This window comes from Arachis hypogaea, chromosome 19 (assembly GCF_003086295.3).
Source record: "Arachis hypogaea cultivar Tifrunner chromosome 19, arahy.Tifrunner.gnm2.J5K5, whole genome shotgun sequence".
NCBI lineage: Eukaryota > Viridiplantae > Streptophyta > Magnoliopsida > Fabales > Fabaceae > Arachis > Arachis hypogaea.
The window spans coordinates 130,391,345-130,405,175 of NC_092054.1; the positions used below are offsets into that span (position 1 = coordinate 130,391,345).

The 13,831-nt window shown below is 41.0% G+C and overlaps 1 non-coding gene across 1 annotated transcript; it reads right to left on the bottom strand.

Moving 5' to 3' along the window:
• Nucleotides 1-285: 285 nt before the first annotated feature.
• LOC112780339 (small nucleolar RNA R71) lies at nucleotides 286-393 on the bottom strand. The gene has a single exon (XR_003191183.1). It is a non-coding gene; the product is annotated as a small nucleolar RNA R71 (small nucleolar RNA).
• Between the last annotated feature and the right edge of the window lie 13,438 nt (nucleotides 394-13,831).

The following is a 13,831-nucleotide window of genomic DNA, read 5'->3' on the forward strand; positions in this document are numbered from 1 at the left end:
TTTGAGCTGAAACCTCAATTAGTTTCTCTGATGCAGCAGAACTGCAAGTTTCATGGACTTCCATCTGAAGATCCTTTTCAGTTCTTAACTGAATTCTTGCAGATATGTGATACTGTTAAGACTAATAGAGTAGATCCTGAAGTCTACAGGCTCATGCTTTTTCCTTTTGCTGTGAGAGATAGAGCTAGAATATGGTTGGACTCTCAACCTAAGGATAGCCTGAAGTCTTGGGATAAGCTGGTCAAGGCTTTCTTAGCCAAGTTCTTTCCTCCTCAAAAGTTGAGTAAGCTTAGAGTGGATGTTCAGACCTTCAGACAAAAAGAAGGTGAATCCCTCTATGAAGCTTGGGAGAGATACAAAGAACTGACCAAAAAGTGTCCTTCTGACATGCTTTCAGAATGGACCATCCTGGACATATTCTATGATGGTCTGTCTGAATTAGCTAAAATGTCATTGGATACCTCTGCAGGTGGATCCATTCACTTAAAGAAAATGCCTGCAGAAGCTCAAGAACTCATTGACATGGTTGCTAATAACCAGTTCATGTACACTTCTGAGAGGAATCCTGTGAGTAATGGGACGCCTCAGAAGAAGGGAGTTCTTGAAATTGATACTCTGAATGCCATATTGGCTCAGAACAAAATACTAACCCAGCAAGTCAATATGATTTCTCAGAGTCTGAATGGAATGCAAGCTGTATCCAACAGTACTCAAGAGGCATCTTCTGAAGAAGAAGCTTATGATCCTGAGAACCCTGCAATAGCAGAGGTAAATTACTTAGGTGAACCTTATGGAAACACCTATAACTCATCATGGAGAAATCATCCAAATTTCTCATGGAAGGATCAACAAAAGCCTCAACAAGGCTTTAATAATGGTGGAAGAAACAGGTTTAGCAATAGTAAACCTTTTTCATCATCCACTCAGCAATAGACAGAGAACTCTGAACAAAATACCTCTAATTTAGCAAACTTAGTCTCTGATCTATCTAAGGCCACTGTAAGTTTTATGAATGAAACAAGGTCCTCCATTAGAAATTTGGAGGCACAAGTGGGCCAGCTGAGTAAAAGGATCACTGAAATCCCTCCTAGTACTCTCCCAAGCAATACAGAAGAAAATCCAAAAGGAGAGTGCAAGGCCATTGAATTGATCACCATGGCCGAACCTGTAAGGGAAGGAGAGGACGTGAATCCCAAGGAGGAAGACCTCCTGGGACGTCCAGTGATGAATAAGGAGCTTCCCTCTGAGGAACCAAAGGAATCTGAGGCTCATCTAGAGACCATAGAGATTCCATTAAACCTCCTTATGCCATTCATGAGCTCTGATGAGTATTCCTCTTCTGAAGAGAATGAGGATGTTACTGAGGAGCAAGTTACCAAGTACCTTGGTGCAATCATGAAGCTGAATGCCAAACTATTTGGTATTGAGACTTGGGAAGATGAACCTCCTTTATTCACCAATGAACTGAGTGATCTGGATCAACTGACATTGCCTCAGAAGAAACAGGATCCTAGAAAGTTCCTACCATAGGCACCATGATCTTTGAAAAAGCTCTGTGTGATCTTGGTTCAGGAATAAACCTCATGCCCCTCTCTGTAATAGAGAAGCTGGGAATCTTTGGGGTGCAAGCTGCTAAAATCTCATTAGAGATGGTAGACAATTCAAGAAAACAGGCTTATGGACAAGTAGAGGACGTGTTAGTAAAGGTTGGAGGCCTTTACATCCCTGCTGATTTCATAGTCCTAGATACTGGGAAGGATGAGGATGAATCCATCATCCTTGGAAGACCCTTCCTAGCCACAGCAAGAGCTGTGATTGATGTTGACAGAGGTGAACTAGTCCTTCAATTGAATGAGGACTCCCTTGTGTTTAAAACTCGAGGTCATCCTTCTGTAAACATGGAGAGGAAGCATAAAAAGCTTCTCTCAAAACAGAGTCAACCAGAGCCCCCACAGTCAAACTCTAAGTTTGGTGTTGGGAGGCCACAACCAAACTCTAAGTTTGGTGTTGAACTCCCATATCCAAACTCTAAGTTTGGTGTTGGAAAGTCTCAACAATGCTCTGAACATTTGTGAGGCTCCATGAGAGCCCACTGTCAAGCTATTGACATTAAAGAAGCGCTTGTTGGGAGGCAACCCAATTTTTATTTATCTAATTTTATTGTTCTTTCATGTTTTATTAGGTTCATGATCATGTGGAGTCACAAAATAAATATAAAAATTGAAAACGGAATCAAAAACAGCAGAAGAAAAATCACACCCTGGAGGATGATCTCATTGGCGTTTAAACGCCAGTAAGAAGCATCTGGCGCTGAACGCCCAAAATGGGCAGCATCTGGGCGTTTGAACGCCAGAATTGAACCCTGGAGAAGAGCTAGTGCTGAACGCCCAGAACAAGCATGGTTCTGGCGTTCAACGCCAGAAATGGGCAACAAATGGGCGTTCAACGCCCAGAACAAGCACCAATCTGGCGCTGAAAGCCTAGAGTTGTGTGCAAGGGCATTTTGCATGCCTAATTTGGTGCAAGGTTGTAAATCCTTGAACACCTCAGGATCTGTGGACCCCACAGAATCCCCACCTACCTCCACTCACTTCTTCTCACCCCTCTTTCACACAATCCCATAAACACTCTTCCCCAAAACTCTTCACCAATCACCTCAATCTCTCTTCCCTATAACCACTTCACCACTCACATCCATCCACTCTTCCCCATAAACCTACCTCATAAACCCCACCTACCTTCAAACAAAACCCACCCTTATGGCCGAACCTTACCCCCCTTCCCTTCCCTATATAAAGCCCTCCATTCTTCTTCATTTTCACACAACACAACCCTCTCTTCCCCCTTCTTGGCCGAATACACCCCTCCCCCTCTCCTCCATATTTTCTTCTTCTTCTTCATCTATTCTTTCTTCTCTTGCTCGAGGGCGAGCAATTTTCTAAGTTTGGTGTGGTAAAAACATAAGCTTTTTGTTTTTCCATTACCATTGATGGCACCCAAGACCGGAGAATCCTCTAGAAAAGGGAAAGGGAAGACAAAAGCTTCCATCTCCGAGTCATGGGAGATGGAAAGATTCATCTCCAAAGCTCATCAAGACCACTTCTATGATGTTGTGGTCAAGAAGAAGGTGATCCCCGAGGTCCCTTTCAAGCTCAAGAAGAATGAGTATCCGGAGATCCGACATAAAATCCAAAGAAGAGGTTGGAAAGTTCTAACAAACCCCATCCAACAAGTCGGCATCCTAATGGTTCAAGAGTTCCAATGCATGGATCACTAGGAACCATGATCAAAGTAAGAACCCAAACCCAAAGAATTATATTACAATGGCTCGGGGAAAATACTTAGATTTTAGTCCGGAAAATGTGAGGTTGGCGTTTAACTTGCCTATGATGCAAGGAGATGCACACCCCTACACTAGAAGGGTCAACTTTAATCAAAGGTTGGACCAAGTCCTCATGGATATATGTGTGGAAGGAGCTCAATGGAAGATTGACTCCAAAGGCAAGCCGGTTCAATTAAGAAGACTGGACCTCAAGCCTGTGGCTAGAGGATGGTTGGAGTCATCCAACGCTCCATCATCCCCACTAACAACCAATCTGAAGTTACTGTGGATCGGGCCATCATGATCCATATCATCATGATTGGAGAAGAAGTAGAAGTTCATGAAGTCATCTCCCTTGAACTCTACAAAATAGCCGAAAAGCCCTCTCCTGGGGCAAGGCTAGCTTTTCCTCATCTTATTTGCCATCTATGTTACTCAGCTGAAGCTTTCATAGAAGGAGACATTCCCATTGAGGAAGAGAAGCCTATCACTAAGAAAAGGATGGAGCAACAAGAGAACCCATTCATGGATCTCAAGAGACACATGAAGCTCATCACCATGAGATCCCGGAGATGCCTCAAATGCACTTTCCTCCACAAAACTATTGGGAGCAAATCAACACCTCCCTAGGAGAATTAAGTTCCAACATGGGAAAACTAAGGGTGGAACATCAAGAGCACTCCATCATCCTTCATGAAATAAGAGAAGATCAAAAAGCAATGAGGGAGGAGCAACAAAGACAAGGAAGAGACATAGAAGAGCTCAAGGACATCATTGGTTCCTCAAGAAGGAAACGCCACCATCACTAAGGTGGACTCATTCCTTGTTCTTACATTCTCTGTTTTTTGTTTTCTCTATGTTAAGTGCTTATCCATGTTTGTGTCTTCATTACATGATCATTAGTATTTAGTAACTTTGTCTTAAAGTTATGAATGTCCTATGAATCCATCACCTCTCTTAAATGAAAACTATTTTAATTCAAAAGAACAAGAAGTACATGAGTTTCGAATTTATCCTTGAACTTAGTTTAATTATATGGATGTGGTGACAATGCTTCTTGTTTTCTGAATGAATGCTTGAACAGTGCATATGTCTTTTGAAGTTGTTGTTTAAGAATGTTAAATATGTTGGCTCTTGAAAGAATGATGATAAGGAGACATGTTATTTGATAATCTGAAAAATCATAAAAATGATTCTTGAAGCAAAAAAAAGCAGCAAAGAACAAAGCTTGCAGAAAAAAAATAGCAAAAAAATAGAAAGAAAAAAAAAGAGAAAAAGCAAGCAGAAAAAGCCAAAAGCTCTTAAAACCAAGAGGCAAGAGCAAAAAGCCAATAACCCTTAAAACCAAAAGGTAAGGGTAAATAAAAAGGATCCCAAGGCTTTGAGCATCAGTGGATAGGAGGGCCTAAAGGAATAAAATCCTGGCCAAAGCGGCTAAACCAAGCTGTCCCTAACCATGTGCTTGTGGCGTGAAGGTGTCAAGTGAAAACTTGAGACTGAGCGGTTAAAGTCAAGGTCCAAAGCAAAAGAAGAGTGTGCTTAAGAACCCTGGACACCTCTAATTGGGGACTTTAGCAAAGCTGAGTCACAATCTGAAAAGGTTCACCCAATTATGTTTGTGGCACTTATGTATCCGGTGGTAATACTGGAAAACAAAGTGCTTAGGGCCACGGCCAAGACTCATAAAATAGCTGTGTTCAAGAATCATCATACTGAACTAGGAGAATCAATAACACTATCTGAACTCTGAGTTCCTATAGATGCCAATCATTCTGAACTTCAATGGATAAAGTGAGATGCCAAAACTATTCAAGAGGCAAAAAGCTACAAGTCCCGCTCATTTAATTGGAGCTATGTTTCATTGATAGTTTGGAATTTATAGTATATTCTCTTCTTTTTATCCTATTTGATTTTCGGTTGCTTGGGGACAAGCAACAACTTAAGTTTGGTGTTGTGATGAGCGGATAATTTATACGCTTTTTGGCATTGTTTTTAGTATGTTTTTAGTAGGATCTAGTTACTTTTAGGGATGTTTTTATTAGTTTTTATGTTAAATTCACATTTCTGGACTTTAGTATGAGTTTGTGTGTTTTTTTGTGATTTCAGGTATTTTCTGGCTGAAATTGAGGGACTTGAGCAAAAATCAGATTCAGAGGTTAAAGAAGGACTGCTGATGCTGTTGGATTCTGACCTCCCTGCACTGAAATTGGATTTTCTAGAGCTACAGAACTCAAAATGGTGCGCTTCCAATTGCATTGGAAAGTAGACATCCAGGGCTTTCCAGAAATATATAATAGTCCATACTTTGGCCGGGTTTAGACAACTTAAAAGGGCATTGAACGCCAGTTCTACGCTGCTGTCTGGAGTTAAACGCCAGAAACACGTCACAAGCCAGAGTTGAACTCCAGAAATATGTTACAAACTGGCGTTCAACTCCAAGATTGACCTCTACACGTGTAACATTCAAGCTCAGCCCAAGCACACACCAAGTGGGCCCCGGAAGTGGATTTATGCATCAATTACTTACTTCTGTAAACCCTAGTAACTAGTTTAGTATAAATAGGACTTTTTACTATTGTATTAGACATCTTTTGATCATTTTTAGATCTCTAGACCTCCATGGGAGGCTGGCCACTCGGCCATGCTTACCCTATGTTCACTTATGTATTTTTAATGGTAGAGTTTCTACACTCCATAGATTAAGGTGTGGAGCTCTGCTGTTCCTCAAAGATTAATGCAAAGTACTACTGTTTTTCTATTCAATTCAACTTATTCCACTTCTAAGATATTCATTCGCACTTCAACCTAAATGTGATGAACGTGACAATCATCATCATTCCCCCACGAACGCATTCCTAACAACCACTTCCGTTCCACCTTAGATTGAATGAGTATCTCTTGGATCTCTTAATCAGAATCTTCGTGGACGACCCAGTGCACTTACTGGTTAGTTGTATCGAAGTTGTGAATGAAAAATAATTTATTAAGACGTGCGTACAGAGTTTTTGGCGCCGTTGCCTGAGATCACAATTTCGTGCACCAATGTGCTTTAATTTGAATATTTAGATTTTGAATCATATTTTATGAATAAAAAATTTTTATCTGATTATCTCTAACTCTTGGATTAGAATATTTATTTAAAAATAATAGTATTTTTTATTTATAATTATTGTTGGATTATAAATTAGTTTTCAATTACTATTTTATACCCTAATTATATTATTATTTGCTCTTAAAAAGAAATCCTAATTTACTAAACACCCCAAAAATTCTAACCCGAACATTTTTCTTCCTTCAACCGCCACCCCCTTCCCAAAAGCACTCACACGCAGAAAAAAGAAAAGGAAGAGAGAAGAGAGAGAGAGTTGATCGGAGAAGAAGGAGGAAGGAGAGGGGGAAGAAGGGGAGGACGACACCGGTGGGCATCACTGCCGCCACGCCATCATGTTGCCGTCGAAGGTGTAGGGGAGAAAGGGTACCGTGCAAGGGAGCAAGGGAAGAGACGACGCGATCGTGAAGTGATACGTGAGCATCATTCATGGCTTTTCTATATGATTTATATGGTGATTTGTTAGAAGAATTTGGTGAATTATATTGTAGTATATTGGTGCACGAATTGTGAATCACACTTCTCACAACTCGTACCACTAACCAGCAAGTGCACTGGGTCGTCCAAGTAATATCTTACGTGAGTAAGGGTCGAATCCCACGGAGATTGTTGGTTTGAAGCAATCTTTGGTTATCTTGTAAATCTTAGTTAGGAAGTCAATTATGTTTATCAATTGAATTGTGAATAACCAGTAGAGCATAAATTAAAAGTTACTTGTTGTGCAGTAATGGAGAATATGTTGGAGTTTTGGAGATGCTTTGTCTTCTGAATCTCTGCTTTCCTCTGTCTTCTTGTTCACGCACGCACGTCCCTCTATGGCAAGCTGTGTGTTGGTGGATCACCGTTGTCAATGGCTACCTTCCATCCTTCCAGTGAAAACTACGCTCACGCGCTCTGTCACAGCACGGCTAATCACCGGTTGGTTCTTGATCCGGTTGGAATAGGATTTACTATCCTTTTGCGTCTGTCACTAATGCCCAGCCTTCAGGAGTTTGAAGCTCGTCACAGTCATTCAATCCTTGAATCCTACTCGGAATACCACAGACAAGGTTTAGACTTTCTGGATTCTCATGAATGCCGCCATCAGTTCTAGCTTATACCACGGAGATTCTGATTAAGGAATCTAAGAGATAATCATTCAATCGGATATAGAACGGAGGTGGTTGTCAGGCACACGTTCATGGTTTGAGGAAGGTGATGAATGTCACAGATCATCACCTCCATCACAGTTAAGCGCGAATGAACATCTTAGATAGGAACAAGCGTGTTTGAATGGAAAACAGAAATACTTGCATTAATTCATCGAGACACAGCAGAGCTCCTCACCCCCAACAATGGGGTTTAGAGACTCATGCCGTCAGAGAATACAAAGTTTAGATCTGAAATGTCATGAGATACAAAATAAGTCTCTAAAAGTTGTTTAAATACTAAACCAGTAGCCTAGGGTTACAAAATATGAGTGGACTATGATGGATGATGCAGAGATCCACTTTTGGGGCCCACTTGGTGTGCTGGGACCCACTTGGTGTGTGCTGGGGCTGAGACTTTAAGCAATTCACGTGCAGAGGCCATTTGTGGAGTTGAACGCCAGTTTTTGTGCCAGTTTGGGCGTTCAACTCCAGTTTTTTATCCTTTTCTGGCGCTGGACGTCAGAATTGGGCAGAGGACTGGCGTTGAACGCCAGTTTACGTCGTCTATTCTTGTGCAAAGTATGGACTATTATACATTGCTGGAAAGACCTGGATGTCTACTTTCCAACGCAATTGGAAGCACGCCATTTCGAGTTCTGTAGCTCCAGAAAATCCACTTTGAGTGCAGGGAGGTCAGAATCCAACAGCATCAGCAGTCCTTTTTCAGCCTGAATCAGATTTTTGCTCAGCTCCTTCAATTTCAGCCAGAAAAATACCTGAAATTACAGAAAAACACACAACTCATAGTAAAGTCCAGAAATATGAATTTTCCCTAGAAACTACTGGAAATAAACTAAAAACTAACTAAAACATACTCAAAACTATATGAAATTATCCCCAAAAAGCGTATAAAATATCCGCTCATCACAACACCAAACTTAAACTGTTGCTTGTCCTCAAGCAACTAGACAAATAAAATAGAAGACTAATAGGTTGAGAAGCAATAATATCTCAGAGTTTTTGATTGAAGCTCAGATTCTAATTAGATGAGCGGGACTAGTAGCTTTTTGCTTCTGAACAGTTTTAGCATCTCACTTTATCCATTGAAGCTCAGAGTGATTGGCTTCTATAGGAACTCAGAATTCAGATAGTGTTATTGATTCTCTTAGTTCAGTGTGATGATTCTTGAACACAGCTTCTTTATGAGTCTTGGCCGTGGCCCTAAGCACTTTGTTTTCCAGTATTACTACCGGATACATAAATGCCACAAACACATAACTGGGTGAACCTTTTCAGATTGTGACTCAGCTTTGCTAAAGTCCCCAATTAGAGGTGTCCAGAGTTCTTAAGCACACTCTTCTTTTTGCTTTGGACCTTGACTTTAACCGCTCAGTCTCAAGTTTTCACTTGACACCTGCACGCCACAAGCACATGGTTAGGGACAGCTTGGTTTAGCCGCTTAGACCAGGATTTCAGTCCTTTAGGCCCTCCTATCCACTGATGCTCAAAGCCTTGGGATCCTTTTTTAATTGCCCTTGCCTTTTGGTTTTAAGGGTTATTGGCTTTTTCTGCTTGCTTTTTTTTTTTTTCTGCAAGCTTTGTTCTTTGCTGCTTTTTCTTGCTTCAAGAATCATTTTTATGATTTTTCAGATTATCAATAACATGTCTCATGTTCATTATTCTTTCAAGAGCCAACATATTTAACAGTCTTAAACAACAAATTCAAAAGACATATGCACTGTTCAAGCATTCATTCAGAAGGCAGAAAGCATTGCCACCACATTTGACCAATTAGAATTTGTTTTATTTAAACTCGAAATTTTATTGCTTCTTATTCAAAAGATCTACTATTTTATTCATGTTTAATGATGATGAGAAAAATAAACTATAGCTTAATTGGAGATAAAATCAAAATAGATACTAATTACTACTATATGACTTCTAAGGTACTTTTATAAGGACACTGTCACAGAGTTAAGGCAGAAATTGGAAATTAACAACCTTTATTCTGGGGGTATGGGGGTTCCTCTGATCCTTGGAAGGCTTGGTATCACAGAAGATTTTTGGCGCTTCAGTTCCCTTAAGTCACGTCCCTGCTCCTCTTGTTCTTTAAGCATATGGGTCAGCATTTGACTATGTTCCTTCTGTTGTTTTATTATTTGCTCCATAGCTTCCTGTATCTTGGTGACAGACGTCTCAAGATATTCCCAATATTCTGCTTGAGGAATCTCTGGGAGGAATTCCTGTGCTCTCTTCTTGATATGTTCCTCCTGTGCTTGTTGTCTCTCCATTGATGCTTTGGTGATTGACTTTTCAATTAGGATATATTCAGTTATTCCCATCTTGACTCCAGCGTCCTTGCAGAGCAGAGAAATCACGCTTGGATAAGCCAACCTGGCCTCTCTTGAATTTTTGTTAGCAATCTTATATAGCTCTGTTGAAATCAGCTGATGAACCTCCACTTCCTTTCCCATCATGACGCAATGAATCATCACTGCTCTTTTAACTGTGACTTCAGAACGGTTGCTGGTGGGTAACAGAGAACGCCCAATGAAGTCCAGCCATCCTCTGGCAACTGGTTTGAGATCCTCCCTCTTGAGTTGATTTGGGACGCCCTTTGTGTTGGTGGTCCACCTGGCTCCAGGGATACAGATGTCCTCTAGAATCTTATCCAGGCCAATGTCTGCTCTCATCATCCTCCTGTTGAAGGAGTCTGGATCATCCTTTAGCTGAGGTAGCTTTAGTATCTCTCTGATCTTATCAGGGGTGGTATGAACAATCTTTCCCCTGACCATGGTCCGAAATTCGTAGCAGGCCGTTCCAGATAGTCTTTGCTTGTCAGTCTGCCACATATTAGCATAGAACTCTTGGACCATGTTCCTTCCTACTTTCGTTTCAGGATTAGCTAGGACTTCCCAGTTCCTGATTCGAATTTGCTCCTGGATCTCTGGATATTCGTCTTCTTTCAGATCGAATCTGACTTCCGGGATCACTGATCTCAGACTCATTACTTTGAGATAATGGTCTGAATGTTCTTTAGATAAGAACTTCCCTTGATTCCAAAGTGGTTTTGGAATGCTCTCTTTCTTGCCTCTAGGAGTGTATTGTTTCCCTTTGAGAGCCATAATCTTAGTAGTGATCTCGGATAAACACACCAAACTTAGAGGTTTGCTTGTCCTCAAGCAAAAGAAAGGAGAGGGATAGAAGGAGATTGAGGTGCACTTGTTGATGGAGGAGGGGGGAGGCCGAACCCAATTTAAAGGGGTGGGGGGGTGGATTTTCGAAAAATTGGAAGAGATAAGATAAAAAGATTGAGTTGAAAAAGATAAGATAGAAGATATAGTTTGATTTTTGAAAAGATAGGATAGATTTTTGAAAAAGATAAATCGGGGTTTTTGAAAAAGATAATATGAAAAAGATATTGAAAAGATTTTAGAGTGAAAAAGATAAGATAGAAGATATAGTTTGATTTTTGAAAAGATATGATAGATTTTTGAAAAAGATAAATCTGGATTTTGAAAAAGATAATATGAAAAAGATTTTGAAAAAGATATGGGTTAGTTGAAAAGTTTTTTGAGTAAAAAAAAAGATAGATTTTGAAAACGATAGATTTTTCAGAAAAAGATTTTGAAAAGAGTTGGATTGAATTTGGAAAGATGGATTTTTAGAAATTAAGGATTTTAGAAATCAGGGTTCTTGATATGTTCATGTAAAAATCATGCATTGAAGCATAAAAATTGAAATTAAAATGGAAATACGTGTGGGATTACTGGATTTGGCTCCTCCCTGTCCTCCTGGCGTTTGAACGCCCAAACACTGCCTGTTTTGGGCGTTCAGCGCCCAAATGCTGATCTCCTGGGCGTTCAGCGCCCACTTGCTGTCATTCCTGGCGTTCAACGCCCAGTGGGTGGCCATTTCTGGCGTTGAATGCCCAATTGCTGCCATTACTGGCGTTCAGCGCCCAGTGGATGCCTATTTTGGGCGCTGAACGCCCAAAATGCCCCTTTACTGGCGTTTTCTTGCCATTGAGCTCCCTTTCTCTGTTTTGTGTGCAAATTCCTTCTGTAACCCTGTAAACTTATACAAATGATTCTGTACCTTAGTGTCAGTGAACTTTTTATAAACAAATAAAAAATAAAAATAAAAATAGGGCAGAAATGCTTAGAGGATTAATGCCCCATGGCTGGGTTGCCTCCCAGCAAGCGCTTCTTTATTGTCTTTAGCTGGACCTTGCTGAGCTTTTAATCTAGCTTCAGCCTTGAGCATTCTTGCTCAGTGTTGCCTTCAAGATAATGCTTGATTCTCTGTCCATTGACAATGAACTTCTTATCAGAATCAATATCTTGAAGCTCCACATAACCATATGGTGACACACTTGTAATCACGTATGGTCCCCTCCACCGGGATTTCAGTTTCCCGGGGAATAGCCTGAGTCTAGAGTTAAACAACAGGACTTTTTGTCCTGGTTCAAAGATTCTAGATGACAGCTTTCTGTCATGCCATTTTTTTGATTTTTCTTTATAAAGCTTGGCATTTTCGAAAGCTGTGAATCTGAATTCCTCTAGCTCATTTAGCTGGAGCAATCGTTTTTCTCCTGCTAATTTGGCATCTAAGTTTAGGAATCTGGTTGCCCAGTAGGCCTTATGTTCCAGTTCCACGGGCAAGTGGCATGCCTTACCATACACGAGTTGGTATGGAGAGGTTCCTATAGGGGTCTTGAATGCTGTTCTGTAAGCCCACAGAGCATCATCCAAGCTCCTTGCCCAATCCTTTCTACGGGTATTTACTGTCCGTTCCAGGATTCTCTTTAATTCTCTGTTAGAGACTTCAGCTTGTCCGTTGGTTTGTGGATGATATGGAGTGGCCACTTTGTGGCGAATTCCATACCGAACCATGGCAGAGTAAAGCTGTTTATTGCAGAAGTGAGTGCCCCCATCGCTGATTAACACTCTAGGGACACCAAACCTGCTAAAGATATGTTTCTGGAGGAATTTCAGCACTGTTTTAGTATCATTGGAGGGTGTGGCGATAGCCTCAACCCATTTTGATACATAGTCAACTGCCACCAGAATATAAGTGTTTGAGTATGATGGTGGGAAAGGTCCCATGAAGTCAATTCCCCATTCATCAAACAACTCTATTTCCAAGATCCCTTGTTGAGGCATGGCGTAACCATGAGGCAGGTTACCAGCTCTTTGGCAACTGTCACAATTACATAAAAACTCTCGGGAATCTTTATAGAGTGTGGGCCAATAGAAGCCACATTGGAGGACCTTGGTGGCTGTTCGCTCACCTCCGAAATGGCCTCCATATTGAGACCCGTGGCAATGCCATAGGATTCTCTGTGCTTCCTCTCTGGGGACACACCTACGGATAATTCCGTCTGCACATCTCTTAAAGAGATAGGGTTCATCCCACAAGTAGTACTTTGCATCAGTAACTAATTTCTTCTTTTGTATTCTATTGTACTCCTTGGGTATGAACCTTGCAGCTTTATAGTTTGCAATATCGGCAAACCATGGTGCTTCCTGAATGGCAAATAGATGCTCATCAGGGAACGTCTCAGAGATCTCAAGAAAGGGGGGGACGTCCCTTCCACTGGCTCTATCCGGGACAGATGATCAGCCACTTGGTTCTCTGTCCCTTTTCTGTCTCTTATTTCTATATCAAACTCTTGCAGAAGCAATACCCATCTGATGAGCCTGGGTTTTGAATCCTGCTTTGTGAGTAGATATTTAAGAGCAGCATGGTCAGTATACACAATCACTTTTGATCCAACTAAGTATGATCTGAACTTGTCAATGGCGTAAACCACTGCGAGTAGTTCTTTTTCTGTGGTTGTGTAATTTTTTTGGGCATCATTTAGAACGCGACTGGCATAATAAATGACATGCAGAAGCTTGTCATGCCTCTGTCCTAATACTGCACCAATGGCATGATCACTGGCATCACACATTAACTCAAATGGCAATGTCCAGTCTGGTGCAGAAATGACTGGTGCTGTGACCAGCTTAGCTTTCAGCGTTTCAAACGCCTGCAGGCATGCTGTGTCAAACACAAATAGCGTGTCAGCAGCTAGCAGATTGCTTAGAGGTTTTGCGATTTTTGAAAAATCCTTTATAAACCTCCTATAGAATCCTGCATGCCCCAGAAAGCTTCTGATTGCCTTAACATTGGCAGGTGGTGGTAATTTTTCAATTACCTCTATTTTTGCTTGATCCACCTCTATTCCCTTGTTTGAGATTTTATGCCCAAGAACAATTCCTTCAG